The sequence below is a fragment of the Saccoglossus kowalevskii genome, chromosome 7 (assembly GCF_978046115.1).
Source record: "Saccoglossus kowalevskii chromosome 7, keSacKowa6.1, whole genome shotgun sequence".
Taxonomy (NCBI): domain Eukaryota; kingdom Metazoa; phylum Hemichordata; class Enteropneusta; family Harrimaniidae; genus Saccoglossus; species Saccoglossus kowalevskii.
The window spans coordinates 20,464,535-20,490,438 of NC_140647.1; the positions used below are offsets into that span (position 1 = coordinate 20,464,535).

Here is a 25,904-nt window from a genome sequence, read left to right on the forward strand (position 1 = left end):
AATTTATTAATTGGTTTCACTGAGGATCGAACTCAGGGCCTTCTTCGTGTAAAGCAGACGTAATAACCGCTACACCATGAAACCACTTAGAATTACCAAAAAGTGGTTGTAACCGCTACACCCTGAACTAAACTGTGCAGACACGAATTGGCAAAGTTGGATAAAATTGTGAAAATTGTTACGAGAATAAATCAAAAATTATTAATTGGTTTCACTGAGGATTAAACTCAGGGACTTCTGCGTGTATACCAGATGTGATATCCGCTACACCATGAAACCAGTAGGAATTACAAAACAGTGGTTATAAGCCCTAAATCATGAACCAAACAGTATAGACATGAATAGACAATGTGGCACAAAATGACGAAAATTGTTAAAAGAATAAATCAAAAAGATATTAATTGGTTTCACTGAGGATCGAACTCAGGGCCTTCTGCGTGTAAAGCAGATGTGATAACCGCTACACCATGAAACCAGATGGAATTACCAAACAGTGGTTATAACCTCTAAACCATGAACCAAACAGTGTAGACATGAATAGACAAAGTGGCACAAAAGGACGGAAATTGTTATGAGAATAAATCAAAAATTATTAATTGGTTTGACTGAGGATCGAAGTCAGGGCCTTCAGCGTGTAAAGCAGACATGATAACCGCTACACCATGAAACCAGTTGGAATTACTGAACAGTGGTTATAACCCCTACACCCTGAACTACACTGTGCAGACAAGAATTGGCAAAGTTGCATAAAATTGTGAAAATTGTTACGATAATAAATCAAAAATTTATTAATTGGTTTCACTGAGGATCGAACTCAGGGCCTTCTGCGTGTAAAGCAGACGTGATAACCGCTACACCATGAAACCAGTTGTAATTACAAAACAGTGGTTATAACCCCTACACCCTGAACTAAACTGTGCAGACACGAAGTGGCAAAGTGGCATAAAATTTTGCAAATTGTTACGAGAATAAATCAAAAAGCTATTAATTGGTTTCACTGAGGATCGAACTCAGGGCCTTCTGCGTGTAAAGCAGACGTGATAACCGCTACACCATGAAACCACTTAGAATTACCAAAAAGTGGTTGTAACCCCTACACCCTGAACTAAACTGTGCAAACACGAATTGGCAAAGTTGGATAAAACTGTGAAAATTGTTACGAAAATAAATCAAAAAATATTAATTGGTTTCGCTGAGGATTAAACTCAGGGACTTCTGCGTGTATACCAGATGTGATATCCGCTACACCATGAAACCAGTAGGAATTACAAAACAGTGGTTATAAGCCCTAAATCATGAACCAAACAGTGTAGACATGAATAGACAAAGTGGCACAAAATGACGAAAATTGTTAAAAGAAAAAATCAAAAATAATTAATTGGTTTCACTGAGGATCGAACTCGGGCCTTCTGCGTGTAAAGCAGACATGATAACCGCTAAACCATGAAAGCAGATGGAATTACAAAACAGTGGTTATCACCCCTACACCCTGAACTAAACTGTGCAGACACGAATTGGCAAAGTGGCATAAAATTTTGAAAATTTGTACGAGAATAAATCAAAAATTATTAATTGGTTTCACTGAGGATCGAACTCAGGGCCTTCTGCGTGTAAAGCAGACGTGATAACCGCTACACCATGAAACCAGGTGGAATTACCAAACAGTGGTTATAACCTCTACACCATAAGCCAAGCAGTGGAGACATGAATAGACAAAGTGGCACAAAATGACGAAAATTGTTGTGAGAATAAATCAAAAATTGTTAATTAGTTTCACAGAGGATCGAAGTCAGGGCCTTCTGCGTGTAAAGCAGACGTGATAACCGCTGCACCACGAAACCAGTTGGAATTACAAAATAGTGGTTATAACCCCTACACCCTGAACTAAACTGTGCAGACACGAATTGGCAAAGTGGCATAAAATTTTGAAAATTTGTACGAGAATAAATCAAAAATTATTAATTGGTTTCACTGAGGATCGAACTCGGAGCCTTCTGCGTGTAAAGCAGACGTGATAACCGCTACACCATGAAACCAGTTGGAATTAACAAACAGTGGTTATAACCACTAAACCATGAACCAAACAGTGTAGACACGAATAGACAAAGTGGCACAAAAGTACGAAAATTGTTACGAGAATAAATCAAAAATTAGTAATTGGTTTCACTGAGGATCGAAGTCAGGTCCTTCTGCGTGTAAAGCAGACGTGATAACTGCTACACCATGAAACCAGTTGGAATTACAAAACAGTGGTTAGAACCCCTACAATCTGAACTAAACTGTGCAGACACGAATAATCAAAGTGGCATAAAATTTTGCAAATTGTTGCGAGAATAAATCAAAATTTATTAATTGGTTTCACTGAGGATCGAACTCAGGGCCTTCTTCGTGTAAAGCAGACGTAATAACCGCTACACCATGAAACCACTTAGAATTACCAAAAAGTGGTTGTAACCGCTACACCCTGAACTAAACTGTGCAGACACGAATTGGCAAAGTTGGATAAAATTGTGAAAATTGTTACGAGAATAAATCAAAAATTATTAATTGGTTTCACTGAGGATTAATCTCAGGGACTTCTGCGTGTATACCAGATGTGATATCCGCTACACCATGAAACCAGTAGGAATTACAAAACAGTGGTTATAAGCCCTAAATCATGAACCAAACAGTGTAGACATGAATAGACAATGTGGCACAAAATGACGAAAATTGTTAAAAGAATAAATCAAAAAGATATTAATTGGTTTCACTGAGGATCGAACTCAGGGCCTTCTGCGTGTAAAGCAGATGTGATAACCGCTACACCATGAAACCAGATGGAATTACCAAACAGTGGTTATAACCTCTAAACCATGAACCAAACAGTGTAGACATGAATAGACAAAGTGGCACAAAAGGACGAAAATTGTTATGAGAATAAATCAAAAATTATTAATTGGTTTGACTGAGGATCGAAGTCAGGGCCTTCAGCGTGTAAAGCAGACATGATAACCGCTACACCATGAAACCAGTTGGAATTACTGAACAGTGGTTATAACCCCTACACCCTGAACTACACTGTGCAGACAAGAATTGGCAAAGTTGCATAAAATTGTGAAAATTGTTACGATAATAAATCAAAAATTTATTAATTAGTTTCACTGAGGATCGAACTCAGGGCCTTCTGCGTGTAAAGCAGACGTGATAACCGCTACACCATGAAACCAGTTGTAATTACAAAACAGTGGTTATAACCCCTACACCCTGAACTAAACTGTGCAGACACGAAGTGGCAAAGTGGCATAAAATTTTGCAAATTGTTACGAGAATAAATCAAAAAGCTATTAATTGGTTTCACTGAGGATAACTGCTACACCATGAAACCAGTTGGAATTACAAAACAGTGGTTAGAACCCCTACAATCTGAACTAAACTGTGCAGACACGAATAATCAAAGTGGCATAAAATTTTGCAAATTGTTGCGAGAATAAATCAAAATTTATTAATTGGTTTCACTGAGGATCGAACTCAGGGCCTTCTTCGTGTAAAGCAGACGTAATAACCGCTACACCATGAAACCACTTAGAATTACCAAAAAGTGGTTGTAACCGCTACACCCTGAACTAAACTGTGCAGACACGAATTGGCAAAGTTGGATAAAATTGTGAAAATTGTTACGAGAATAAATCAAAAATTATTAATTGGTTTCACTGAGGATTAATCTCAGGGACTTCTGCGTGTATACCAGATGTGATATCCGCTACACCATGAAACCAGTAGGAATTACAAAACAGTGGTTATAAGCCCTAAATCATGAACCAAACAGTGTAGACATGAATAGACAATGTGGCACAAAATGACGAAAATTGTTAAAAGAATAAATCAAAAAGATATTAATTGGTTTCACTGAGGATCGAACTCAGGGCCTTCTGCGTGTAAAGCAGATGTGATAACCGCTACACCATGAAACCAGATGGAATTACCAAACAGTGGTTATAACCTCTAAACCATGAACCAAACAGTGTAGACATGAATAGACAAAGTGGCACAAAAGGACGAAAATTGTTATGAGAATAAATCAAAAATTATTAATTGGTTTGACTGAGGATCGAAGTCAGGGCCTTCAGCGTGTAAAGCAGACATGATAACCGCTACACCATGAAACCAGTTGGAATTACTGAACAGTGGTTATAACCCCTACACCCTGAACTACACTGTGCAGACAAGAATTGGCAAAGTTGCATAAAATTGTGAAAATTGTTACGATAATAAATCAAAAATTTATTAATTGGTTTCACTGAGGATCGAACTCAGGGCCTTCTGCGTGTAAAGCAGACGTGATAACCGCTACACCATGAAACCAGTTGTAATTACAAAACAGTGGTTATAACCCCTACACCCTGAACTAAACTGTGCAGACACGAAGTGGCAAAGTGGCATAAAATTTTGCAAATTGTTACGAGAATAAATCAAAAAGCTATTAATTGGTTTCACTGAGGATAACTGCTACACCATGAAACCAGTTGGAATTACAAAACAGTGGTTAGAACCCCTACAATCTGAACTAAACTGTGCAGACACGAATAATCAAAGTGGCATAAAATTTTGCAAATTGTTGCGAGAATAAATCAAAATTTATTAATTGGTTTCACTGAGGATCGAACTCAGGGCCTTCTTCGTGTAAATCAGACGTAATAACCGCTACACCATGAAACCACTTAGAATTACCAAAAAGTGGTTGTAACCGCTACACCCTGAACTAAACTGTGCAGACACGAATTGGCAAAGTTGGATAAAATTGTGAAAATTGTTACGAGAATAAATCAAAAATTATTAATTGGTTTCACTGAGGATTAAACTCAGGGACTTCTGCGTGTATACCAGATGTGATATCCGCTACACCATGAAACCAGTAGGAATTACAAAACAGTGGTTATAAGCCCTAAATCATGAACCAAACAGTGTAGACATGAATAGACAATGTGGCACAAAATGACGAAAATTGTTAAAAGAATAAATCAAAAAGATATTAATTGGTTTCACTGAGGATCGAACTCAGGGCCTTCTGCGTGTAAAGCAGATGTGATAACCGCTACACCATGAAACCAGATGGAATTAGCAAATAGTGGTTATAACCTCTAAACCATGAACCAAACAGTGTAGACATGAATAGACAAAGTGGCACAAAAGGACGAAAATTGTTATGAGAATAAATCAAAAATTATTAATTGGTTTGACTGAGGATCGAAGTCAGGGCCTTCAGCGTGTAAAGCAGACATGATAACCGCTACACCATGAAACCAGTTGGAATTACTGAACAGTGGTTATAACCCCTACACCCTGAACTACACTGTGCAGACAAGAATTGGCAAAGTTGCATAAAATTGTGAAAATTGTTACGATAATAAATCAAAAATGTATTAATTGGTTTCACTGAGGATCGAACTCAGGGCCTTCTGCGTGTAAAGCAGACGTGATAACCGCTACACCATGAAACCAGTTGTAATTACAAAACAGTGGTTATAACCCCTACACCCTGAACTAAACTGTGCAGACACGAAGTGGCAAAGTGGCATAAAATTTTGCAAATTGTTACGAGAATAAATCAAAAAGCTATTAATTGGTTTCACTGAGGATAACTGCTACACCATGAAACCAGTTGGAATTACAAAACAGTGGTTAGAACCCCTACAATCTGAACTAAACTGTGCAGACACGAATAATCAAAGTGGCATAAAATTTTGCAAATTGTTGCGAGAATAAATCAAAATTTATTAATTGGTTTCACTGAGGATCGAACTCAGGGCCTTCTTCGTGTAAAGCAGACGTAATAGCCGCTACACCATGAAACCACTTAGAATTACCAAAAAGTGGTTGTAACCGCTACACCCTGAACTAAACTGTGCAGACACGAATTGGCAAAGTTGGATAAAATTGTGAAAATTGTTACGAGAATAAATCAAAAATTATTAATTGGTTTCACTGAGGATTAAACTCAGGGACTTCTGCGTGTATACCAGATGTGATAACCGCTACACCATGAAACCAGGTGGAATTACCAAACAGTGGTTATAACCTCTACACCATAAGCCAAGCAGTGGAGACACGAATAGACAAAGTGGCACAAAATGACGAAAATTGTTGTGAGAATAAATCAAAAATTGTTAATTGGTTTCACAGAGGATCGAAGTCAGGGTCTTCTGCATGTAAAGCAGACGTGATAACCGCTGCACCACGAAACCAGTTGGAATTACAAAACAGTGGTTATAACCCCTACACCCTGAACTAAACTTTGCAGACACGAATTGGCAAAGTGGCATAAAATTTTGAAAATTTGTACAAGAATAAATCAAAAATTATTAATTGGTTTCACTGAGGATAGAACTCAGGGCCTTCTGTGTGTAAAGCAGACGTGATAACCGCTTCACCATGAAACCAGTTGTAATTACAAAACAGTGGTTATAACCCCTACACCCTGAACTAAACTGTGCAGACACGAAGTGGCAAAGTGGCATAACATTTTGCAAATTGTTACGAGAATAAATCAAAAAGCTATTAATTGGTTTCACTGAGGATCGAACTCAGGGCCTTCTGCGTGTAAAGCAGACGTGATAACCGCTACACCATGAAACCAGATGGAATTACCAAACAGTGGTTATAACCTCTACACCATAAGCCAAGCAGTGGAGACATGAATAGACAAAGTGGCACAAAATGACGAAAATTGTTGTGAGAATAAATCAAAAATTATTAATTGGTTTGACTGAGGATCGAAGTCAGGGCCTTCAGCGTGTAAAGCAGACATGATAACCGCTACACCATGAAACCAGTTGGAATTACTGAACAGTGGTTATAACCCCTACACCCTGAACTACACTGTGCAGACAAGAATTGGCAAAGTTGCATAAAATTGTGAAAATTGTTACGATAATAAATCAAAAATTTATTAATTGGTTTCACTGAGGATCGAACTCAGGGCCTTCTGCGTGTAAAGCAGACGTGATAACCGCTACACCATGAAACCAGTTGTAATTACAAAACAGTGGTTATAACCCCTACACCCTGAACTAAACTGTGCAGACACGAAGTGGCAAAGTGGCATAAAATTTTGCAAATTGTTACGAGAATAAATCAAAAAGCTATTAATTGGTTTCACTGAGGATCGAACTCAGGGCCTTCTGCGTGTAAAGCAGACGTGATAACCGCTACACCATGAAACCACTTAGAATTACCAAAAAGTGGTTGTAACCCCTACACCCTGAACTAAACTGTGCAAACACGAATTGGCAAAGTTGGATAAAATTGTGAAAATTGTTACGAAAATAAATCAAAAAATATTAATTGGTTTCGCTGAGGATTAAACTCAGGGACTTCTGCGTGTATACCAGATGTGATATCCGCTACACCATGAAACCAGTAGGAATTACAAAACAGTGGTTATAAGCCCTAAATCATGAACCAAACAGTGTAGACATGAATAGACAAAGTGGCACAAAATGACGAAAATTTTTAAAAGAAAAAATCAAAAATAATTAATTGGTTTCACTGAGGATCGAACTCAGGCCTTCAGCGTGTAAAGCAGACATGATAACCGCTAAACCATGAAAGCAGATGGAATTACAAAACAGTGGTTATCACCCCTACACCCTGAACTAAACTGTGCAGACACGAATTGGCAAAGTGGCATAAAATTTTGAAAATTTGTACGAGAATAAATCAAAAATTATTAATTGGTTTCACTGAGGATCGAACTCAGGGCCTTCTGCGTGTAAAGCAGACGTGATAACCGCTACACCATGAAACCAGGTGGAATTACCAAACAGTGGTTATAACCTCTACACCATAAGCCAAGCAGTGGAGACATGAATAGACAAAGTGGCACAAAATGACGAAAATTGTTGTGAGAATAAATCAAAAATTGTTAATTAGTTTCACAGAGTATCGAAGTCAGGGCCTTCTGCGTGTAAAGCAGATGTGATAACCGCTACACCATGAAACCAGTTGGAATTACAAAACAGTGGTTATAACCCCTACACCCTGAACTAAACTGTGCAGACACGAATTGGCAAAGTGGCATAAAATTTTGAAAATTTGTACGAGAATAAATCAAAAATTATTAATTGGTTTCACTGAGGATCGAACTCAGAGCCTTCTGCGTGTAAAGCAGACGTGATAACCGCTACACCATGAAACCAGTTGGAATTAACAAACAGTGGTTATAACCACTAAACCATGAACCAAACAGTGTAGACACGAATAGACAAAGTGGCACAAAAGTACGAAAATTGTTACGAGAATAAATCAAAAATTATTAATTGGTTTCACTGAGGATCGAAGTCAGGTCTTTCTGCGTGTAAAGCAGACGTGATAACTGCTACACCATGAAACCAGTTGGAATTACAAAACAGTGGTTAGAACCCCTACAATCTGAACTAAACTGTGCAGACACGAATAATCAAAGTGGCATAAAATTTTTGCAAATTGTTGCGAGAATAAATCAAAATTTATTAATTGGTTTCACTGAGGATCGAACTCAGGGCCTTCTTCGTGTAAAGCAGACGTAATACCGCTACACCATGAAACCACTTAGAATTACCAAAAAGTGGTTGTAACCGCTACACCCTGAACTAAACTGTGCAGACACGAATTGGCAAAGTTGGATAAAATTGTGAAAATTGTTACGAGAATAAATCAAAAATTATTAATTGGTTTCACTGAGGATTAAACTCAGGGACTTCTGCGTGTATACCAGATGTGATATCCGCTACACCATGAAACCAGTAGGAATTACAAAACAGTGGTTATGAGCCCTAAATCATGAACCAAACAGTGTAGACATGAATAGACAAAGTGGCACAAAAGGACGAAAATTGTTATGAGAATAAATCAAAAATTATTAATTGGTTTGACTGAGGATCGAAGTCAGGGCCTTCAGCGTGTAAAGCAGACATGATAACCGCTACACCATGAAACCAGTTGGAATTACTGAACAGTGGTTATAACCCCTACACCCTGAACTACACTGTGCAGACAAGAATTGGCAAAGTTGCATAAAATTGTGAAAATTGTTACGATAATAAATCAAAAATGTATTAATTGGTTTCACTGAGGATCGAACTCAGGGCCTTCTGCGTGTAAAGCAGACGTGATAACCGTTACACCATGAAACCAGTTGTAATTACAAAACAGTGGTTATAACCCCTACACCCTGAACTAAACTGTGCAGACACGAAGTGGCAAAGTGGCATAAAATTTTGCAAATTGTTACGAGAATAAATCAAAAAGCTATTAATTGGTTTCACTGAGGATCGACTCAGGGCCTTCTGCGTGTAAAGCAGACGTGATAACCGCTACACCATGAAACCACTTAGAATTACCAAAAAGTGGTTGTAACCTCTACACCCTGAACTAAACTGTGCAGACACGAATTGGCAAAGTTGGATAAAATTGTGAAAATTGTTACGAGAATAAATCAAAATTATTAATTGGTTTCACTGAGGATTAAACTCAGGGACTTCTGCGTGTATACCAGATGTGATAACCGCTACACCATGAAACCAGGTGGAATTACCAAACAGTGGTTATAACCTCTACACCATAAGCCAAGCAGTGGAGACACGAATAGACAAAGTGGCACAAAATGACGAAAATTGTTGTGAGAATAAATCAAAAATTGTTAATTGGTTTCACAGAGGATCGAAGTCAGGGTCTTCTGCATGTAAAGCAGACGTGATAACCGCTGCACCACGAAACCAGTTGGAATTACAAAACAGTGGTTATAACCCCTACACCCTGAACTAAACTTTGCAGACACGAATTGGCAAAGTGGCATAAAATTTTGAAAATTTGTACAAGAATAAATCAAAAATTATTAATTGGTTTCACTGAGGATAGAACTCAGGGCCTTCTGTGTGTAAAGCAGACGTGATAACCGCTTCACCATGAAACCAGTTGTAATTACAAAACAGTGGTTATAACCCCTACACCCTGAACTAAACTGTGCAGACACGAAGTGGCAAAGTGGCATAACATTTTGCAAATTGTTACGAGAATAAATCAAAAAGCTATTAATTGGTTTCACTGAGGATCGAACTCAGGGCCTTCTGCGTGTAAAGCAGACGTGATAACCGCTACACCATGAAACCAGATGGAATTACCAAACAGTGGTTATAACCTCTACACCATAAGCCAAGCAGTGGAGACATGAATAGACAAAGTGGCACAAAATGACGAAAATTGTTGTGAGAATAAATCAAAAATTATTAATTGGTTTGACTGAGGATCGAAGTCAGGGCCTTCAGCGTGTAAAGCAGACATGATAACCGCTACACCATGAAACCAGTTGGAATTACTGAACAGTGGTTATAACCCCTACACCCTGAACTAAACTGTGCAGACACGAAGTGGCAAAGTGGCATAAAATTTTGCAAATTGTTACGAGAAATAAATCAAAAAGCTATTAATTGGTTTCACTGAGGATCGAACTCAGGGCCTTCTGCGTGTAAAGCAGACGTGATAACCGCTACACCATGAAACCACTTAGAATTACTAAAAAGTGGTTGTAACCCCTACACCCTGAACTAAACTGTGCAAACACGAATTGGCAAAGTTGGATAAAATTGTGAAAATTGTTACGAAAATAAATCAAAAAATATTAATTGGTTTCGCTGAGGATTAAACTCAGGGACTTCTGCGTGTATACCAGATGTGATATCCGCTACACCATGAAACCAGTAGGAATTACAAAACAGTGGTTATAAGCCCTAAATCATGAACCAAACAGTGTAGACATGAATAGACAAAGTGGCACAAAATGACGAAAATTTTTAAAAGAAAAAATCAAAAATAATTAATTGGTTTCACTGAGGATCGAACTCAGGCCTTCAGCGTGTAAAGCAGACATGATAACCGCTAAAACCATGAAAGCAGATGGAATTACAAAACAGTGGTTATCACCCCTACACCCTGAACTAAACTGTGCAGACACGAATTGGCAAAGTGGCATAAAATTTTGAAAATTTGTACGAGAATAAATCAAAAATTATTAATTGGTTTCACTGAGGATCGAACTCAGGGCCTTCTGCGTGTAAAGCAGACGTGATAACCGCTACACCATGAAACCAGGTGGAATTACCAAACAGTGGTTATAACTCTACACCATAAGCCAAGCAGTGGAGACATGAATAGACAAAGTGGCACAAAATGACGAAAATTGTTGTGAGAATAAATCAAAAATTGTTAATTAGTTTCACAGAGGATCGAAGTCAGGGCCTTCTGCGTGTAAAGCAGATGTGATAACCGCTACACCATGAAACCAGTTGGAATTACAAAACAGTGGTTATAACCCCTACACCCTGAACTAAACTGTGCAGACACGAATAATCAAAGTGGCATAAAATTTTGCAAATTGTTGCGAGAATAAATCAAAATTTATTAATTGGTTTCACTGAGGATCGAACTCAGGGCCTTCTTCGTGTAAAGCAGACGTAATAACCGCTACACCATGAAACCACTTAGAATTACCAAAAAGTGGTTGTAACCGCTACACCCTGAACTAAACTGTGCAGACACGAATTGGCAAAGTTGGATAAAATTGTGAAAATTGTTACGAGAATAAATCAAAAATTATTAATTGGTTTCACTGAGGATTAAACTCAGGGACTTCTGCGTGTATACCAGATGTGATATCCGCTACACCATGAAACCAGTAGGAATTACAAAACAGTGGTTATGAGCCCTAAATCATGAACCAAACAGTGTAGACATGAATAGACAAAGTGGCACAAAAGGACGAAAATTGTTATGAGAATAAATCAAAAATTATTAATTGGTTTGACTGAGGATCGAAGTCAGGGCCTTCAGCGTGTAAAGCAGACATGATAACCGCTACACCATGAAACCAGTTGGAATTACTGAACAGTGGTTATAACCCCTACACCCTGAACTACACTGTGCAGACAAGAATTGGCAAAGTTGCATAAAATTGTGAAAATTGTTACGATAATAAATCAAAAATGTATTAATTGGTTTCACTGAGGATCGAACTCAGGGCCTTCTGCGTGTAAAGCAGACGTGATAACCGCTACACCATGAAACCAGTTGTAATTGCAAAACAGTGGTTATAACCCCTACACCCTGAACTAAACTGTGCAGACACGAAGTGGCAAAGTGGCATAAAATTTTGCAAATTGTTACGAGAATAAATCAAAAAGCTATTAATTGGTTTCACTGAGGATCGAACTCAGGGCCTTCTGCGTGTAAAGCAGACGTGATAACCGCTACACCATGAAACCACTTAGAATTACCAAAAAGTGGTTGTAACCCCTACACCCTGAACTAAACTGTGCAAACACGAATTGGCAAAGTTGGATAAAATTGTGAAAATTGTTACGAAAATAAATCAAAAAATATTAATTGGTTTCGCTGAGGATTAAACTCAGGGACTTCTGCGTGTATACCAGATGTGATATCCGCTACACCATGAAACCAGTAGGAATTACAAAACAGTAGTTATAAGCCCTAAATCATGAACCAAACAGTGTAGACATGAATAGACAAAGTGGCACAAAATGACGAAAATTGTTAAAAGAAAAAATCAAAAATAATTAATTGGTTTCACTGAGGATCGAACTCAGGCCTTCTGCGTGTAAAGCAGACATGATAACCGCTAAACCATGAAAGCAGATGGAATTACAAAACAGTGGTTATCACCCCTACACCCTGAACTAAACTGTGCAGACACGAATTGGCAAAGTGGCATAAAATTTTGAAAATTTGTACGAGAATAAATCAAAAATTATTAATTGGTTTCACTGAGGATCGAACTCAGGGCCTTCTGCGTGTAAAGCAGACGTGATAACCGCTACACCATGAAACCAGGTGGAATTACCAAACAGTGGTTATAACCTCTACACCATAAGCCAAACAGTGTAGACACGAATAGACAAAGTGGCACAAAAGTACGAAAATTGTTACGAGAATAAATCAAAAATTATTAATTGGTTTCACTGAGGATCGAAGTCAGGTCCTTCTGCGTGTAAAGCAGACGTGATAACTGCTACACCATGAAACCAGTTGGAATTACAAAACAGTGGTTAGAACCCCTACAATCTGAACTAAACTGTGCAGACACGAATAATCAAAGTGGCATAAAATTTTGCAAATTGTTGCGAGAATAAATCAAAATTTATTAATTGGTTTCACTGAGGATCGAACTCAGGGCCTTCTTCGTGTAAAGCAGACGTAATAACCGCTACACCATGAAACCACTTAGAATTACCAAAAAGTGGTTGTAACCGCTACACCCTGAACTAAACTGTGCAGACACGAATTGGCAAAGTTGGATAAAATTGTGAAAATTGTTACGAGAATAAATCAAAAATTATTAATTGGTTTCACTGAGGATTAAACTCAGGGACTTCTGCGTGTATACCAGATGTGATATCCGCTACACCATGAAACCAGTAGGAATTACAAAACAGTGGTTATGAGCCCTAAATCATGAACCAAACAGTGTAGACATGAATAGACAAAGTGGCACAAAATGACGAAAATTTTTAAAAGAAAAAATCAAAAATAATTAATTGGTTTCACTGAGGATCGAACTCAGGCCTTCAGCGTGTAAAGCAGACATGATAACCGCTAAACCATGAAAGCAGATGGAATTACAAAACAGTGGTTATCACCCCTACACCCTGAACTAAACTGTGCAGACACGAATTGGCAAAGTGGCATAAAATTTTGAAAATTTGTACGAGAATAAATCAAAAATTATTAATTGGTTTCACTGAGGATCGAACTCAGGGCCTTCTGCGTGTAAAGCAGACGTGATAACCGCTACACCATGAAACCAGGTGGAATTACCAAACAGTGGTTATAACCTCTACACCATAAGCCAAGCAGTGGAGACATGAATAGACAAAGTGGCACAAAATGACGAAAATTGTTGTGAGAATAAATCAAAAATTGTTAATTAGTTTCACAGAGGATCGAAGTCAGGGCCTTCTGCGTGTAAAGCAGATGTGATAACCGCTACACCATGAAACCAGTTGGAATTACAAAACAGTGGTTATAACCCCTACACCCTGAACTAAACTGTGCAGACACGAATTGGCAAAGTGGCATAAAATTTTGAAAATTTGTACGAGAATAAATCAAAAATTATTAATTGGTTTCACTGAGGATCGAACTCAGAGCCTTCTGCGTGTAAAGCAGACGTGATAACCGCTACACCATGAAACCAGTTGGAATTAACAAACAGTGGTTATAACCACTAAACCATGAACCAAACAGTGTAGACACGAATAGACAAAGTGGCACAAAAGTACGAAAATTGTTACGAGAATAAATCAAAAATTATTAATTGGTTTCACTGAGGATCGAAGTCAGGTCTTTCTGCGTGTAAAGCAGACGTGATAACTGCTACACCATGAAACCAGTTGGAATTACAAAACAGTGGTTAGAACCCCTACAATCTGAACTAAACTGTGCAGACACGAATAATCAAAGTGGCATAAAATTTTGCAAATTGTTGCGAGAATAAATCAAAATTTATTAATTGGTTTCACTGAGGATCGAACTCAGGGCCTTCTTCGTGTAAAGCAGACGTAATAACCGCTACACCATGAAACCACTTAGAATTACCAAAAAGTGGTTGTAACCGCTACACCCTGAACTAAACTGTGCAGACACGAATTGGCAAAGTTGGATAAAATTGTGAAAATTGTTACGAGAATAAATCAAAAATTATTAATTGGTTTCACTGAGGATTAAACTCAGGGACTTCTGCGTGTATACCAGATGTGATATCCGCTACACCATGAAACCAGTAGGAATTACAAAACAGTGGTTATGAGCCCTAAATCATGAACCAAACAGTGTAGACATGAATAGACAAAGTGGCACAAAAGGACGAAAATTGTTATGAGAATAAATCAAAAATTATTAATTGGTTTGACTGAGGATCGAAGTCAGGGCCTTCAGCGTGTAAAGCAGACATGATAACCGCTACACCATGAAACCAGTTGGAATTACTGAACAGTGGTTATAACCCCTACACCCTGAACTACACTGTGCAGACAAGAATTGGCAAAGTTGCATAAAATTGTGAAAATTGTTACGATAATAAATCAAAAATGTATTAATTGGTTTCACTGAGGATCGAACTCAGGGCCTTCTGCGTGTAAAGCAGACGTGATAACCGCTACACCATGAAACCAGTTGTAATTACAAAACAGTGGTTATAACCCCTACACCCTGAACTAAACTGTGCAGACACGAAGTGGCAAAGTGGCATAAAATTTTGCAAATTGTTACGAGAATAAATCAAAAAGCTATTAATTGGTTTCACTGAGGATCGAACTCAGGGCCTTCTGCGTGTAAAGCAGACGTGATAACCGCTACACCATGAAACCACTTAGAATTACCAAAAAGTGGTTGTAACCTCTACACCCTGAACTAAACTGTGCAGACACGAATTGGCAAAGTTGGATAAAATTGTGAAAATTGTTACGAGAATAAATCAAAAATTATTAATTGGTTTCACTGAGGATTAAACTCAGGGACTTCTGCGTGTATACCAGATGTGATAACCGCTACACCATGAAACCAGGTGGAATTACCAAACAGTGGTTATAACCTCTACACCATAAGCCAAGCAGTGGAGACACGAATAGACAAAGTGGCACAAAATGACGAAAATTGTTGTGAGAATAAATCAAAAATTGTTAATTGGTTTCACAGAGGATCGAAGTCAGGGTCTTCTGCATGTAAAGCAGACGTGATAACCGCTGCACCACGAAACCAGTTGGAATTACAAAACAGTGGTTATAACCCCTACACCCTGAACTAAACTTTGCAGACACGAATTGGCAAAGTGGCATAAAATTTTGAAAATTTGTACAAGAATAAATCAAAAATTATTAATTGGTTTCACTGAGGATAGAACTCAGGGCCTTCTGTGTGTAAAGCAGACGTGATAACCGCTTCACCATGAAACCAGTTGTAATTACAAAACAGTGGTTATAACCCCTACACCCTGAACTAAACTGTGCAGACACGAAGTGGCAAAGTGGCATAACATTTTGCAAATTGTTACGAGAATAAATCAAAAAGCTATTAATTGGTTTCACTGAGGATCGAACTCAGGGCCTTCTGCGTGTAAAGCAGACGTGATAACCGCTACACCATGAAACCAGATGGAATTACCAAACAGTGGTTATAACCTCTACACCATAAGCCAAGCAGTGGAGACATGAATAGACAAAGTGGCACAAAATGACGAAAATTGTTGTGAGAATAAATCAAAAATTATTAATTGGTTTGACTGAGGATCGAAGTCAGGGCCTTCAGCGTGTAAAGCAGACATGATAACCGCTACACCATGAAACCAGTTGGAATTACTGAACAGTGGTTATAACCCCTACACCCTGAACTAAACTGTGCAGACACGAAGTGGCAAAGTGGCATAAAATTTTGCAAATTGTTACGAGAATAAATCAAAAAGCTATTAATTGGTTTCACTGAGGATCGAACTCAGGGCCTTCTGCGTGTAAAGCAGACGTGATAACCGCTACACCATGAAACCACTTAGAATTACTAAAAAGTGGTTGTAACCCCTACACCCTGAACTAAACTGTGCAAACACGAATTGGCAAAGTTGGATAAAATTGTGAAAATTGTTACGAAAATAAATCAAAAAATATTAATTGGTTTCGCTGAGGATTAAACTCAGGGACTTCTGCGTGTATACCAGATGTGATATCCGCTACACCATGAAACCAGTAGGAATTACAAAACAGTGGTTATAAGCCCTAAATCATGAACCAAACAGTGTAGACATGAATAGACAAAGTGGCACAAAATGACGAAAATTTTTAAAAGAAAAAATCAAAAATAATTAATTGGTTTCACTGAGGATCGAACTCAGGCCTTCAGCGTGTAAAGCAGACATGATAACCGCTAAACCATGAAAGCAGATGGAATTACAAAACAGTGGTTATCACCCCTACACCCTGAACTAAACTGTGCAGACACGAATTGGCAAAGTGGCATAAAATTTTGAAAATTTGTACGAGAATAAATCAAAAATTATTAATTGGTTTCACTGAGGATCGAACTCAGGGCCTTCTGCGTGTAAAGCAGACGTGATAACCGCTACACCATGAAACCAGGTGGAATTACCAAACAGTGGTTATAACCTCTACACCATAAGCCAAGCAGTGGAGACATGAATAGACAAAGTGGCACAAAATGACGAAAATTGTTGTGAGAATAAATCAAAAATTGTTAATTAGTTTCACAGAGGATCGAAGTCAGGGCCTTCTGCGTGTAAAGCAGATGTGATAACCGCTACACCATGAAACCAGTTGGAATTACAAAACAGTGGTTATAACCCCTACACCCTGAACTAAACTGTGCAGACACGAATTGGCAAAGTGGCATAAAATTTTGAAAATTTGTACGAGAATAAATCAAAAATTATTAATTGGTTTCACTGAGGATCGAACTCAGAGCCTTCTGCGTGTAAAGCAGACGTGATAACCGCTACACCATGAAACCAGTTGGAATTAACAAACAGTGGTTATAACCACTAAACCATGAACCAAACAGTGTAGACACGAATAGACAAAGTGGCACAAAAGTACGAAAATTGTTACGAGAATAAATCAAAAATTATTAATTGGTTTCACTGAGGATCGAAGTCAGGTCCTTCTGCGTGTAAAGCAGACGTGATAACTGCTACACCATGAAACCAGTTGGAATTACAAAACAGTGGTTAGAACCCCTACAATCTGAACTAAACTGTGCAGACACGAATAATCAAAGTGGCATAAAATTTTGCAAATTGTTGCGAGAATAAATCAAAATTTATTAATTGGTTTCACTGAGGATCGAACTCAGGGCCTTCTTCGTGTAAAGCAGACGTAATAACCGCTACACCATGAAACCACTTAGAATTACCAAAAAGTGGTTGTAACCGCTACACCCTGAACTAAACTGTGCAGACACGAATTGGCAAAGTTGGATAAAATTGTGAAAATTGTTACGAGAATAAATCAAAAATTATTAATTGGTTTCACTGAGGATTAAACTCAGGGACTTCTGCGTGTATACCAGATGTGATATCCGCTACACCATGAAACCAGTAGGAATTACAAAACAGTGGTTATGAGCCCTAAATCATGAACCAAACAGTGTAGACATGAATAGACAAAGTGGCACAAAAGGACGAAAATTGTTATGAGAATAAATCAAAAATTATTAATTGGTTTGACTGAGGATCGAAGTCAGGGCCTTCAGCGTGTAAAGCAGACATGATAACCGCTACACCATGAAACCAGTTGGAATTACTGAACAGTGGTTATAACCCCTACACCCTGAACTACACTGTGCAGACAAGAATTGGCAAAGTTGCATAAAATTGTGAAAATTGTTACGATAATAAATCAAAAATGTATTAATTGGTTTCACTGAGGATCGAACTCAGGGCCTTCTGCGTGTAAAGCAGACGTGATAACCGCTACACCATGAAACCAGTTGTAATTGCAAAACAGTGGTTATAACCCCTACACCCTGAACTAAACTGTGCAGACACGAAGTGGCAAAGTGGCATAAAATTTTGCAAATTGTTACGAGAATAAATCAAAAAGCTATTAATTGGTTTCACTGAGGATCGAACTCAGGGCCTTCTGCGTGTAAAGCAGACGTGATAACCGCTACACCATGAAACCACTTAGAATTACCAAAAAGTGGTTGTAACCCCTACACCCTGAACTAAACTGTGCAAACACGAATTGGCAAAGTTGGATAAAATTGTGAAAATTGTTACGAAAATAAATCAAAAAATATTAATTGGTTTCGCTGAGGATTAAACTCAGGGACTTCTGCGTGTATACCAGATGTGATATCCGCTACACCATGAAACCAGTAGGAATTACAAAACAGTAGTTATAAGCCCTAAATCATGAACCAAACAGTGTAGACATGAATAGACAAAGTGGCACAAAATGACGAAAATTGTTAAAAGAAAAAATCAAAAATAATTAATTGGTTTCACTGAGGATCGAACTCAGGCCTTCTGCGTGTAAAGCAGACATGATAACCGCTAAACCATGAAAGCAGATGGAATTACAAAACAGTGGTTATCACCCCTACACCCTGAACTAAACTGTGCAGACACGAATTGGCAAAGTGGCATAAAATTTTGAAAATTTGTACGAGAATAAATCAAAAATTATTAATTGGTTTCACTGAGGATCGAACTCAGGGCCTTCTGCGTGTAAAGCAGACGTGATAACCGCTACACCATGAAACCAGGTGGAATTACCAAACAGTGGTTATAACCTCTACACCATAAGCCAAACAGTGTAGACACGAATAGACAAAGTGGCACAAAAGTACGAAAATTGTTACGAGAATAAATCAAAAATTATTAATTGGTTTCACTGAGGATCGAAGTCAGGTCCTTCTGCGTGTAAAGCAGACGTGATAACTGCTACACCATGAAACCAGTTGGAATTACAAAACAGTGGTTAGAACCCCTACAATCTGAACTAAACTGTGCAGACACGAATAATCAAAGTGGCATAACATTTTGCAAATTGTTGCGAGAATAAATCAAAATTTATTAATTGGTTTCACTGAGGATCGAACTCAGGGCCTTCTTCGTGTAAAGCAGACGTAATAACCGCTACACCATGAAACCACTTAGAATTACCAAAAAGTGGTTGTAACCGCTACACCCTGAACTAAACTGTGCAGACACGAATTGGCAAAGTTGGATAAAATTGTGAAAATTGTTACGAGAATAAATCAAAAATTATTAATTGGTTTCACTGAGGATTAAACTCAGGGACTTCTGCGTGTATACCAGATGTGATATCCGCTACACCATGAAACCAGTAGGAATTACAAAACAGTGGTTATGAGCCCTAAATCATGAACCAAACAGTGTAGACATGAATAGACAAAGTGGCACAAAAGGACGAAAATTGTTATGAGAATAAATCAAAAATTATTAATTGGTTTGACTGAGGATCGAAGTCAGGGCCTTCAGCGTGTAAAGCAGACATGATAACCGCTACACCATGAAACCAGTTGGAATTACTGAACAGTGGTTATAACCCCTACACCCTGAACTACACTGTGCAGACAAGAATTGGCAAAGTTGCATAAAATTGTGAAAATTGTTACGATAATAAATCAAAAATGTATTAATTGGTTTCACTGAGGATCGAACTCAGGGCCTTCTGCGTGTAAAGCAGACGTGATAACCGCTACACCATGAAACCAGTTGTAATTGCAAAACAGTGGTTATAACCCCTACACCCTGAACTAAACTGTGCAGACACGAAGTGGCAAAGTGGCATAAAATTTTGCAAATTGTTACGAGAATAAATCAAAAAGCTATTAATTGGTTTCACTGAGGATCGAACTCAGGGCCTTCTGCGTGTAAAGCAGACGTGATAACCGCTACACCATGAAACCACTTAGAATTACCAAAAAGTGGTTGTAACCCCTACACCCTGAACTAAACTGTGCAAACACGAATTGGCAAAGTTGGATAAAATTGTGAAAATTGTTACGAAAATAAATCAAAAAATATTAATTGGTTTCGCTGAGGATTAAACTCAGGGACTTCTGCGTGTATACCAGATGTGATATCCGCTACACCATGAAACCAGTAGGAATTACAAAACAGTAGTTATAAGCCCTAAATCATGAACCAAACAGTGTAGACATGAATAGACAAAGTGGCACAAAATGACGAAAATTGTTAAAAGAAAAAATCAAAAATAATTAATTGGTTTCACTGAGGATCGAACTCAGGCCTTCTGCGTGTAAAGCAGACATGATAACCGCTAAACCATGAAAGCAGATGGAATTACAAAACAGTGGTTATCACCCCTACACCCTGAACTAAACTGTGCAGACACGAATTGGCAAAGTGGCATAAAATTTTGAAAATTTGTACGAGAATAAATCAAAAATTATTAATTGGTTTCACTGAGGATCGAACTCAGGGCCTTCTGCGTGTAAAGCAGACGTGATAACCGCTACACCATGAAACCAGGTGGAATTACCAAACAGTGGTTATAACCTCTACACCATAAGCCAAGCAGTGGAGACATGAATAGACAAAGTGGCACAAAATGACGAAAATTGTTGTGAGAATGAATCAAAAATTGTTAATTAGTTTCACAGAGGATCGAAGTCAGGGCCTTCTGCGTGTAAAGCAGACGTGATAACCGCTGCACCACGAAACCAGTTGGAATTACAAAATAGTGGTTATAACCCCTACACCCTGAACTAAACTGTGCAGACACGAATTGGCAAAGTGGCATAAAATTTTGAAAATTTGTACGAGAATAAATCAAAAATTATTAATTGGTTTCACTGAGGATCGAAGTCAGGTCCTTCTGCGTGTAAAGCAGACGTGATAACTGCTACACCATGAAACCAGTTGGAATTACAAAACAGTGGTTAGAACCCCTACAATCTGAACTAAACTGTGCAGACACGAATAATCAAAGTGGCATAAAATTTTGCAAATTGTTGCGAGAATAAATCAAAATTTATTAATTGGTTTCACTGAGGATCGAACTCAGGGCCTTCTTCGTGTAAAGCAGACGTAATAACCGCTACACCATGAAACCACTTAGAATTATCAAAAAGTGGTTGTAACCGCTACACCCTGAACTAAACTGTGCAGACACGAATTGGCAAAGTTGGATAAAATTGTGAAAATTGTTACGAGAATAAATCAAAAATTATTAATTGGTTTCACTGAGGATTAAACTCAGGGACTTCTGCGTGTATACCAGATGTGATATCCGCTACACCATGAAACCAGTAGGAATTACAAAACAGTGGTTATAAGCCCTAAATCATGAACCAAACAGTGTAGACATGAATAGACAATGTGGCACAAAATGACGAAAATTGTTAAAAGAATAAATCAAAAAGATATTAATTGGTTTCACTGAGGATCGAACTCAGGGCCTTCTGCGTGTAAAGCAGATGTGATAACCGCTACACCATGAAACCAGATGGAATTACCAAACAGTGGTTATAACCTCTAAACCATGAACCAAACAGTGTAGACATGAATAGACAAAGTGGCACAAAAGGACGGAAATTGTTATGAGAATAAATCAAAAATTATTAATTGGTTTGACTGAGGATCGAAGTCAGGGCCTTCAGCGTGTAAAGCAGACATGATAACCGCTACACCATGAAACCAGTTGGAATTACTGAACAGTGGTTATAACCCCTACACCCTGAACTACACTGTGCAGACAAGAATTGGCAAAGTTGCATAAAATTGTGAAAATTGTTACGATAATAAATCAAAAATTTATTAATTGGTTTCACTGAGGATCGAACTCAGGGCCTTCTGCGTGTAAAGCAGACGTGATAACCGCTACACCATGAAACCAGTTGTAATTACAAAACAGTGGTTATAACCCCTACACCCTGAACTAAACTGTGCAGACACGTAGTGGCAAAGTGGCATAAAATTTTGCAAATTGTTACGAGAATAAATCAAAAAGCTATTAATTGGTTTCACTGAGGATCGAACTCAGGGCCTTCTGCGTGTAAAGCAGACGTGATAACCGCTACACCATGAAACCACTTAGAATTACCAAAAAGTGGTTGTAACCCCTACACCCTGAACTAAACTGTGCAAACACGAATTGGCAAAGTTGGATAAAACTGTGAAAATTGTTACGAAAATAAATCAAAAAATATTAATTGGTTTCGCTGAGGATTAAACTCAGGGACTTCTGCGTGTATACCAGATGTGATATCCGCTACACCATGAAACCAGTAGGAATTACAAAACAGTGGTTATAAGCCCTAAATCATGAACCAAACAGTGTAGACATGAATAGACAAAGTGGCACAAAATGACGAAAATTGTTAAAAGAAAAAATCAAAAATAATTAATTGGTTTCACTGAGGATCGAACTCGGGCCTTCTGCGTGTAAAGCAGACATGATAACCGCTAAACCATGAAAGCAGATGGAATTACAAAACAGTGGTTATCACCCCTACACCCTGAACTAAACTGTGCAGACACGAATTGGCAAAGTGGCATAAAATTTTGAAAATTTGTACGAGAATAAATCAAAAATTATTAATTGGTTTCACTGAGGATCGAACTCAGGGCCTTCTGCGTGTAAAGCAGACGTGATAACCGCTACACCATGAAACCAGGTGGAATTACCAAACAGTGGTTATAACCTCTACACCATAAGCCAAGCAGTGGAGACATGAATAGACAAAGTGGCACAAAATGACGAAAATTGTTGTGAGAATAAATCAAAAATTGTTAATTAGTTTCACAGAGGATCGAAGTCAGGGCCTTCTGCGTGTAAAGCAGACGTGATAACCGCTGCACCACGAAACCAGTTGGAATTACAAAATAGTGGTTATAACCCCTACACCCTGAACTAAACTGTGCAGACACGAATTGGCAAAGTGGCATAAAATTTTGAAAATTTGTACGAGAATAAATCAAAAATTATTAATTGGTTTCACTGAGGATCGAACTCAGAGCCTTCTGCGTGTAAAGCAGACGTGATAACCGCTACACCATGAAACCAGTTGGAATTAACAAACAGTGGTTATAACCACTAAACCATGAACCAAACAGTGTAGACACGAATAGACAAAGTGGCACAAAAGTACGAAAATTGTTACGAGAATAAATCAAAAATTAGTAATTGGTTTCACTGAGGATCGAAGTCAGGTCCTTCTGCGTGTAAAGCAGACGTGATAACTGCTACACCATGAAACCAGTTGGAATTACAAAACAGTGGTTAGAACCCCTACAATCTGAACTAAACTGTGCAGACACGAATAATCAAAGTGGCATAAAATTTTGCAAATTGTTGCGAGAATAAATCAAAATTTATTAATTGGTTTCACTGAGGATCGAACTCAGGGCCTTCTTCGTGTAAAGCAGACGTAATAACCGCTACACCATGAAACCACTTAGAATTACCAAAAAGTGGTTGTAACCGCTACACCCTGAACTAAACTGTGCAGACACGAATTGGCAAAGTTGGATAAAATTGTGAAAATTGTTACGAGAATAAATCAAAAATTATTAATTGGTTTCACTGAGGATTAATCACAGGGACTTCTGCGTGTATACCAGATGTGATATCCGCTACACCATGAAACCAGTAGGAATTACAAAACAGTGGTTATAAGCCCTAAATCATGAACCAAACAGTGTAGACATGAATAGACAATGTGGCACAAAATGACGAAAATTGTTAAAAGAATAAATCAAAAAGATATTAATTGGTTTCACTGAGGATCGAACTCAGGGCCTTCTGCGTGTAAAGCAGATGTGATAACCGCTACACCATGAAACCAGATGGAATTACCAAACAGTGGTTATAACCTCTAAACCATGAACCAAACAGTGTAGACATGAATAGACAAAGTGGCACAAAAGGACGAAAATTGTTATGAGAATAAATCAAAAATTATTAATTGGTTTGACTGAGGATCGAAGTCAGGGCCTTCAGCGTGTAAAGCAGACATGATAACCGCTACACCATGAAACCAGTTGGAATTACTGAACAGTGGTTATAACCCCTACACCCTGAACTACACTGTGCAGACAAGAATTGGCAAAGTTGCATAAAATTGTGAAAATTGTTACGATAATAAATCAAAAATTTATTAATTGGTTTCACTGAGGATCGAACTCAGGGCCTTCTGCGTGTAAAGCAGACGTGATAACCGCTACACCATGAAACCAGTTGTAATTACAAAACAGTGGTTATAACCCCTACACCCTGAACTAAACTGTGCAGACACGAAGTGGCAAAGTGGCATAAAATTTTGCAAATTGTTACGAGAATAAATCAAAAAGCTATTAATTGGTTTCACTGAGGATAACTGCTACACCATGAAACCAGTTGGAATTACAAAACAGTGGTTAGAACCCCTACAATCTGAACTAAACTGTGCAGACACGAATAATCAAAGTGGCATAAAATTTTGCAAATTGTTGCGAGAATAAATCAAAATTTATTAATTGGTTTCACTGAGGATCGAACTCAGGGCCTTCTTCGTGTAAAGCAGACGTAATAACCGCTACACCATGAAACCACTTAGAATTACCAAAAAGTGGTTGTAACCGCTACACCCTGAACTAAACTGTGCAGACACGAATTGGCAAAGTTGGATAAAATTGTGAAAATTGTTACGAGAATAAATCAAAAATCATTAATTGGTTTCACTGAGGATTAATCTCAGGGACTTCTGCGTGTATACCAGATGTTATATCCGCTACACCATGAAACCAGTAGGAATTACAAAACAGTGGTTATAAGCCCTAAATCATGAACCAAACAGTGTAGACATGAATAGACAATGTGGCACAAAATAACGAAAATTGTTAAAAGAATAAATCAAAAAATATTAATTGGTTTCACTGAGGATTAATCACAGGGACTTCTGCGTGTATACCAGATGTGATATCCGCTACACCATGAAACCAGATGGAATTACCAAACAGTGGTTATAAGCCCTAAATCATGAACCAAACAGTGTAGACATGAATAGACAATGTGGCACAAAATGACGAAAATTGTTAAAAGAATAAATCAAAAAGATATTAATTGGTTTCACTGAGGATCGAACTCAGGGCCTTCTGCGTGTAAAGCAGATGTGATAACCGCTACACCATGAAACCAGATGGAATTACCAAACAGTGGTTATAACCTCTAAACCATGAACCAAACAGTGTAGACATGAATAGACAAAGTGGCACAAAAGGACGAAAATTGTTATGAGAATAAATCAAAAATTATTAATTGGTTTGACTGAGGATCGAAGTCAGGGCCTTCAGCGTGTAAAGCAGACATGATAACCGCTACACCATGAAACCAGTTGGA

The 25,904-nt window shown here is 38.1% G+C and overlaps 44 non-coding genes across 44 annotated transcripts; all 44 read right to left on the reverse strand.

Moving 5' to 3' along the window:
* Positions 1-402: 402 nt before the first annotated feature.
* On the reverse strand, positions 403-475 carry TRNAV-UAC (transfer RNA valine (anticodon UAC)). Its single transcript has one exon. It is a non-coding gene; the product is annotated as a tRNA-Val (tRNA).
* A 318-nt stretch (positions 476-793) lies between these two features.
* On the reverse strand, positions 794-866 carry TRNAV-UAC (transfer RNA valine (anticodon UAC)). Its single transcript has one exon. It is a non-coding gene; the product is annotated as a tRNA-Val (tRNA).
* Positions 867-989: 123 nt separating this feature from the next.
* On the reverse strand, positions 990-1,062 carry TRNAV-UAC (transfer RNA valine (anticodon UAC)). The gene has a single exon. It is a non-coding gene; the product is annotated as a tRNA-Val (tRNA).
* A 511-nt stretch (positions 1,063-1,573) lies between these two features.
* TRNAV-UAC (transfer RNA valine (anticodon UAC)) lies at positions 1,574-1,646 on the reverse strand. The gene has a single exon. It is a non-coding gene; the product is annotated as a tRNA-Val (tRNA).
* Positions 1,647-2,744: 1,098 nt separating this feature from the next.
* Positions 2,745-2,817, reverse strand: TRNAV-UAC (transfer RNA valine (anticodon UAC)). Its single transcript has one exon. It is a non-coding gene; the product is annotated as a tRNA-Val (tRNA).
* Positions 2,818-3,135: 318 nt separating this feature from the next.
* Positions 3,136-3,208, reverse strand: TRNAV-UAC (transfer RNA valine (anticodon UAC)). The gene has a single exon. It is a non-coding gene; the product is annotated as a tRNA-Val (tRNA).
* Positions 3,209-3,880: 672 nt separating this feature from the next.
* TRNAV-UAC (transfer RNA valine (anticodon UAC)) lies at positions 3,881-3,953 on the reverse strand. Its single transcript has one exon. It is a non-coding gene; the product is annotated as a tRNA-Val (tRNA).
* Positions 3,954-4,271: 318 nt separating this feature from the next.
* Positions 4,272-4,344, reverse strand: TRNAV-UAC (transfer RNA valine (anticodon UAC)). Its single transcript has one exon. It is a non-coding gene; the product is annotated as a tRNA-Val (tRNA).
* Positions 4,345-5,016: 672 nt separating this feature from the next.
* On the reverse strand, positions 5,017-5,089 carry TRNAV-UAC (transfer RNA valine (anticodon UAC)). The gene has a single exon. It is a non-coding gene; the product is annotated as a tRNA-Val (tRNA).
* A 318-nt stretch (positions 5,090-5,407) lies between these two features.
* Positions 5,408-5,480, reverse strand: TRNAV-UAC (transfer RNA valine (anticodon UAC)). The gene has a single exon. It is a non-coding gene; the product is annotated as a tRNA-Val (tRNA).
* Positions 5,481-6,542: 1,062 nt separating this feature from the next.
* Positions 6,543-6,615, reverse strand: TRNAV-UAC (transfer RNA valine (anticodon UAC)). Its single transcript has one exon. It is a non-coding gene; the product is annotated as a tRNA-Val (tRNA).
* A 318-nt stretch (positions 6,616-6,933) lies between these two features.
* TRNAV-UAC (transfer RNA valine (anticodon UAC)) lies at positions 6,934-7,006 on the reverse strand. The gene has a single exon. It is a non-coding gene; the product is annotated as a tRNA-Val (tRNA).
* A 123-nt stretch (positions 7,007-7,129) lies between these two features.
* TRNAV-UAC (transfer RNA valine (anticodon UAC)) lies at positions 7,130-7,202 on the reverse strand. The gene has a single exon. It is a non-coding gene; the product is annotated as a tRNA-Val (tRNA).
* Positions 7,203-7,713: 511 nt separating this feature from the next.
* On the reverse strand, positions 7,714-7,786 carry TRNAV-UAC (transfer RNA valine (anticodon UAC)). The gene has a single exon. It is a non-coding gene; the product is annotated as a tRNA-Val (tRNA).
* Positions 7,787-8,103: 317 nt separating this feature from the next.
* TRNAV-UAC (transfer RNA valine (anticodon UAC)) lies at positions 8,104-8,176 on the reverse strand. The gene has a single exon. It is a non-coding gene; the product is annotated as a tRNA-Val (tRNA).
* A 903-nt stretch (positions 8,177-9,079) lies between these two features.
* TRNAV-UAC (transfer RNA valine (anticodon UAC)) lies at positions 9,080-9,152 on the reverse strand. The gene has a single exon. It is a non-coding gene; the product is annotated as a tRNA-Val (tRNA).
* A 902-nt stretch (positions 9,153-10,054) lies between these two features.
* TRNAV-UAC (transfer RNA valine (anticodon UAC)) lies at positions 10,055-10,127 on the reverse strand. Its single transcript has one exon. It is a non-coding gene; the product is annotated as a tRNA-Val (tRNA).
* A 319-nt stretch (positions 10,128-10,446) lies between these two features.
* TRNAV-UAC (transfer RNA valine (anticodon UAC)) lies at positions 10,447-10,519 on the reverse strand. The gene has a single exon. It is a non-coding gene; the product is annotated as a tRNA-Val (tRNA).
* A 512-nt stretch (positions 10,520-11,031) lies between these two features.
* Positions 11,032-11,104, reverse strand: TRNAV-UAC (transfer RNA valine (anticodon UAC)). The gene has a single exon. It is a non-coding gene; the product is annotated as a tRNA-Val (tRNA).
* Positions 11,105-12,006: 902 nt separating this feature from the next.
* Positions 12,007-12,079, reverse strand: TRNAV-UAC (transfer RNA valine (anticodon UAC)). The gene has a single exon. It is a non-coding gene; the product is annotated as a tRNA-Val (tRNA).
* A 123-nt stretch (positions 12,080-12,202) lies between these two features.
* On the reverse strand, positions 12,203-12,275 carry TRNAV-UAC (transfer RNA valine (anticodon UAC)). The gene has a single exon. It is a non-coding gene; the product is annotated as a tRNA-Val (tRNA).
* Positions 12,276-12,786: 511 nt separating this feature from the next.
* TRNAV-UAC (transfer RNA valine (anticodon UAC)) lies at positions 12,787-12,859 on the reverse strand. Its single transcript has one exon. It is a non-coding gene; the product is annotated as a tRNA-Val (tRNA).
* Positions 12,860-13,760: 901 nt separating this feature from the next.
* Positions 13,761-13,833, reverse strand: TRNAV-UAC (transfer RNA valine (anticodon UAC)). Its single transcript has one exon. It is a non-coding gene; the product is annotated as a tRNA-Val (tRNA).
* Positions 13,834-14,150: 317 nt separating this feature from the next.
* On the reverse strand, positions 14,151-14,223 carry TRNAV-UAC (transfer RNA valine (anticodon UAC)). Its single transcript has one exon. It is a non-coding gene; the product is annotated as a tRNA-Val (tRNA).
* Positions 14,224-15,126: 903 nt separating this feature from the next.
* On the reverse strand, positions 15,127-15,199 carry TRNAV-UAC (transfer RNA valine (anticodon UAC)). The gene has a single exon. It is a non-coding gene; the product is annotated as a tRNA-Val (tRNA).
* A 123-nt stretch (positions 15,200-15,322) lies between these two features.
* Positions 15,323-15,395, reverse strand: TRNAV-UAC (transfer RNA valine (anticodon UAC)). The gene has a single exon. It is a non-coding gene; the product is annotated as a tRNA-Val (tRNA).
* A 708-nt stretch (positions 15,396-16,103) lies between these two features.
* TRNAV-UAC (transfer RNA valine (anticodon UAC)) lies at positions 16,104-16,176 on the reverse strand. The gene has a single exon. It is a non-coding gene; the product is annotated as a tRNA-Val (tRNA).
* A 318-nt stretch (positions 16,177-16,494) lies between these two features.
* Positions 16,495-16,567, reverse strand: TRNAV-UAC (transfer RNA valine (anticodon UAC)). The gene has a single exon. It is a non-coding gene; the product is annotated as a tRNA-Val (tRNA).
* A 511-nt stretch (positions 16,568-17,078) lies between these two features.
* TRNAV-UAC (transfer RNA valine (anticodon UAC)) lies at positions 17,079-17,151 on the reverse strand. The gene has a single exon. It is a non-coding gene; the product is annotated as a tRNA-Val (tRNA).
* A 317-nt stretch (positions 17,152-17,468) lies between these two features.
* On the reverse strand, positions 17,469-17,541 carry TRNAV-UAC (transfer RNA valine (anticodon UAC)). The gene has a single exon. It is a non-coding gene; the product is annotated as a tRNA-Val (tRNA).
* Positions 17,542-18,444: 903 nt separating this feature from the next.
* Positions 18,445-18,517, reverse strand: TRNAV-UAC (transfer RNA valine (anticodon UAC)). The gene has a single exon. It is a non-coding gene; the product is annotated as a tRNA-Val (tRNA).
* Positions 18,518-18,640: 123 nt separating this feature from the next.
* Positions 18,641-18,713, reverse strand: TRNAV-UAC (transfer RNA valine (anticodon UAC)). Its single transcript has one exon. It is a non-coding gene; the product is annotated as a tRNA-Val (tRNA).
* Positions 18,714-19,224: 511 nt separating this feature from the next.
* Positions 19,225-19,297, reverse strand: TRNAV-UAC (transfer RNA valine (anticodon UAC)). Its single transcript has one exon. It is a non-coding gene; the product is annotated as a tRNA-Val (tRNA).
* A 903-nt stretch (positions 19,298-20,200) lies between these two features.
* On the reverse strand, positions 20,201-20,273 carry TRNAV-UAC (transfer RNA valine (anticodon UAC)). Its single transcript has one exon. It is a non-coding gene; the product is annotated as a tRNA-Val (tRNA).
* Positions 20,274-20,396: 123 nt separating this feature from the next.
* On the reverse strand, positions 20,397-20,469 carry TRNAV-UAC (transfer RNA valine (anticodon UAC)). The gene has a single exon. It is a non-coding gene; the product is annotated as a tRNA-Val (tRNA).
* A 511-nt stretch (positions 20,470-20,980) lies between these two features.
* Positions 20,981-21,053, reverse strand: TRNAV-UAC (transfer RNA valine (anticodon UAC)). The gene has a single exon. It is a non-coding gene; the product is annotated as a tRNA-Val (tRNA).
* Positions 21,054-21,956: 903 nt separating this feature from the next.
* Positions 21,957-22,029, reverse strand: TRNAV-UAC (transfer RNA valine (anticodon UAC)). The gene has a single exon. It is a non-coding gene; the product is annotated as a tRNA-Val (tRNA).
* Positions 22,030-22,347: 318 nt separating this feature from the next.
* TRNAV-UAC (transfer RNA valine (anticodon UAC)) lies at positions 22,348-22,420 on the reverse strand. The gene has a single exon. It is a non-coding gene; the product is annotated as a tRNA-Val (tRNA).
* A 123-nt stretch (positions 22,421-22,543) lies between these two features.
* TRNAV-UAC (transfer RNA valine (anticodon UAC)) lies at positions 22,544-22,616 on the reverse strand. The gene has a single exon. It is a non-coding gene; the product is annotated as a tRNA-Val (tRNA).
* Positions 22,617-23,127: 511 nt separating this feature from the next.
* TRNAV-UAC (transfer RNA valine (anticodon UAC)) lies at positions 23,128-23,200 on the reverse strand. Its single transcript has one exon. It is a non-coding gene; the product is annotated as a tRNA-Val (tRNA).
* Positions 23,201-23,517: 317 nt separating this feature from the next.
* Positions 23,518-23,590, reverse strand: TRNAV-UAC (transfer RNA valine (anticodon UAC)). The gene has a single exon. It is a non-coding gene; the product is annotated as a tRNA-Val (tRNA).
* A 708-nt stretch (positions 23,591-24,298) lies between these two features.
* On the reverse strand, positions 24,299-24,371 carry TRNAV-UAC (transfer RNA valine (anticodon UAC)). The gene has a single exon. It is a non-coding gene; the product is annotated as a tRNA-Val (tRNA).
* A 318-nt stretch (positions 24,372-24,689) lies between these two features.
* On the reverse strand, positions 24,690-24,762 carry TRNAV-UAC (transfer RNA valine (anticodon UAC)). The gene has a single exon. It is a non-coding gene; the product is annotated as a tRNA-Val (tRNA).
* An 867-nt stretch (positions 24,763-25,629) lies between these two features.
* On the reverse strand, positions 25,630-25,702 carry TRNAV-UAC (transfer RNA valine (anticodon UAC)). The gene has a single exon. It is a non-coding gene; the product is annotated as a tRNA-Val (tRNA).
* Positions 25,703-25,904: the final 202 nt, after the last annotated feature.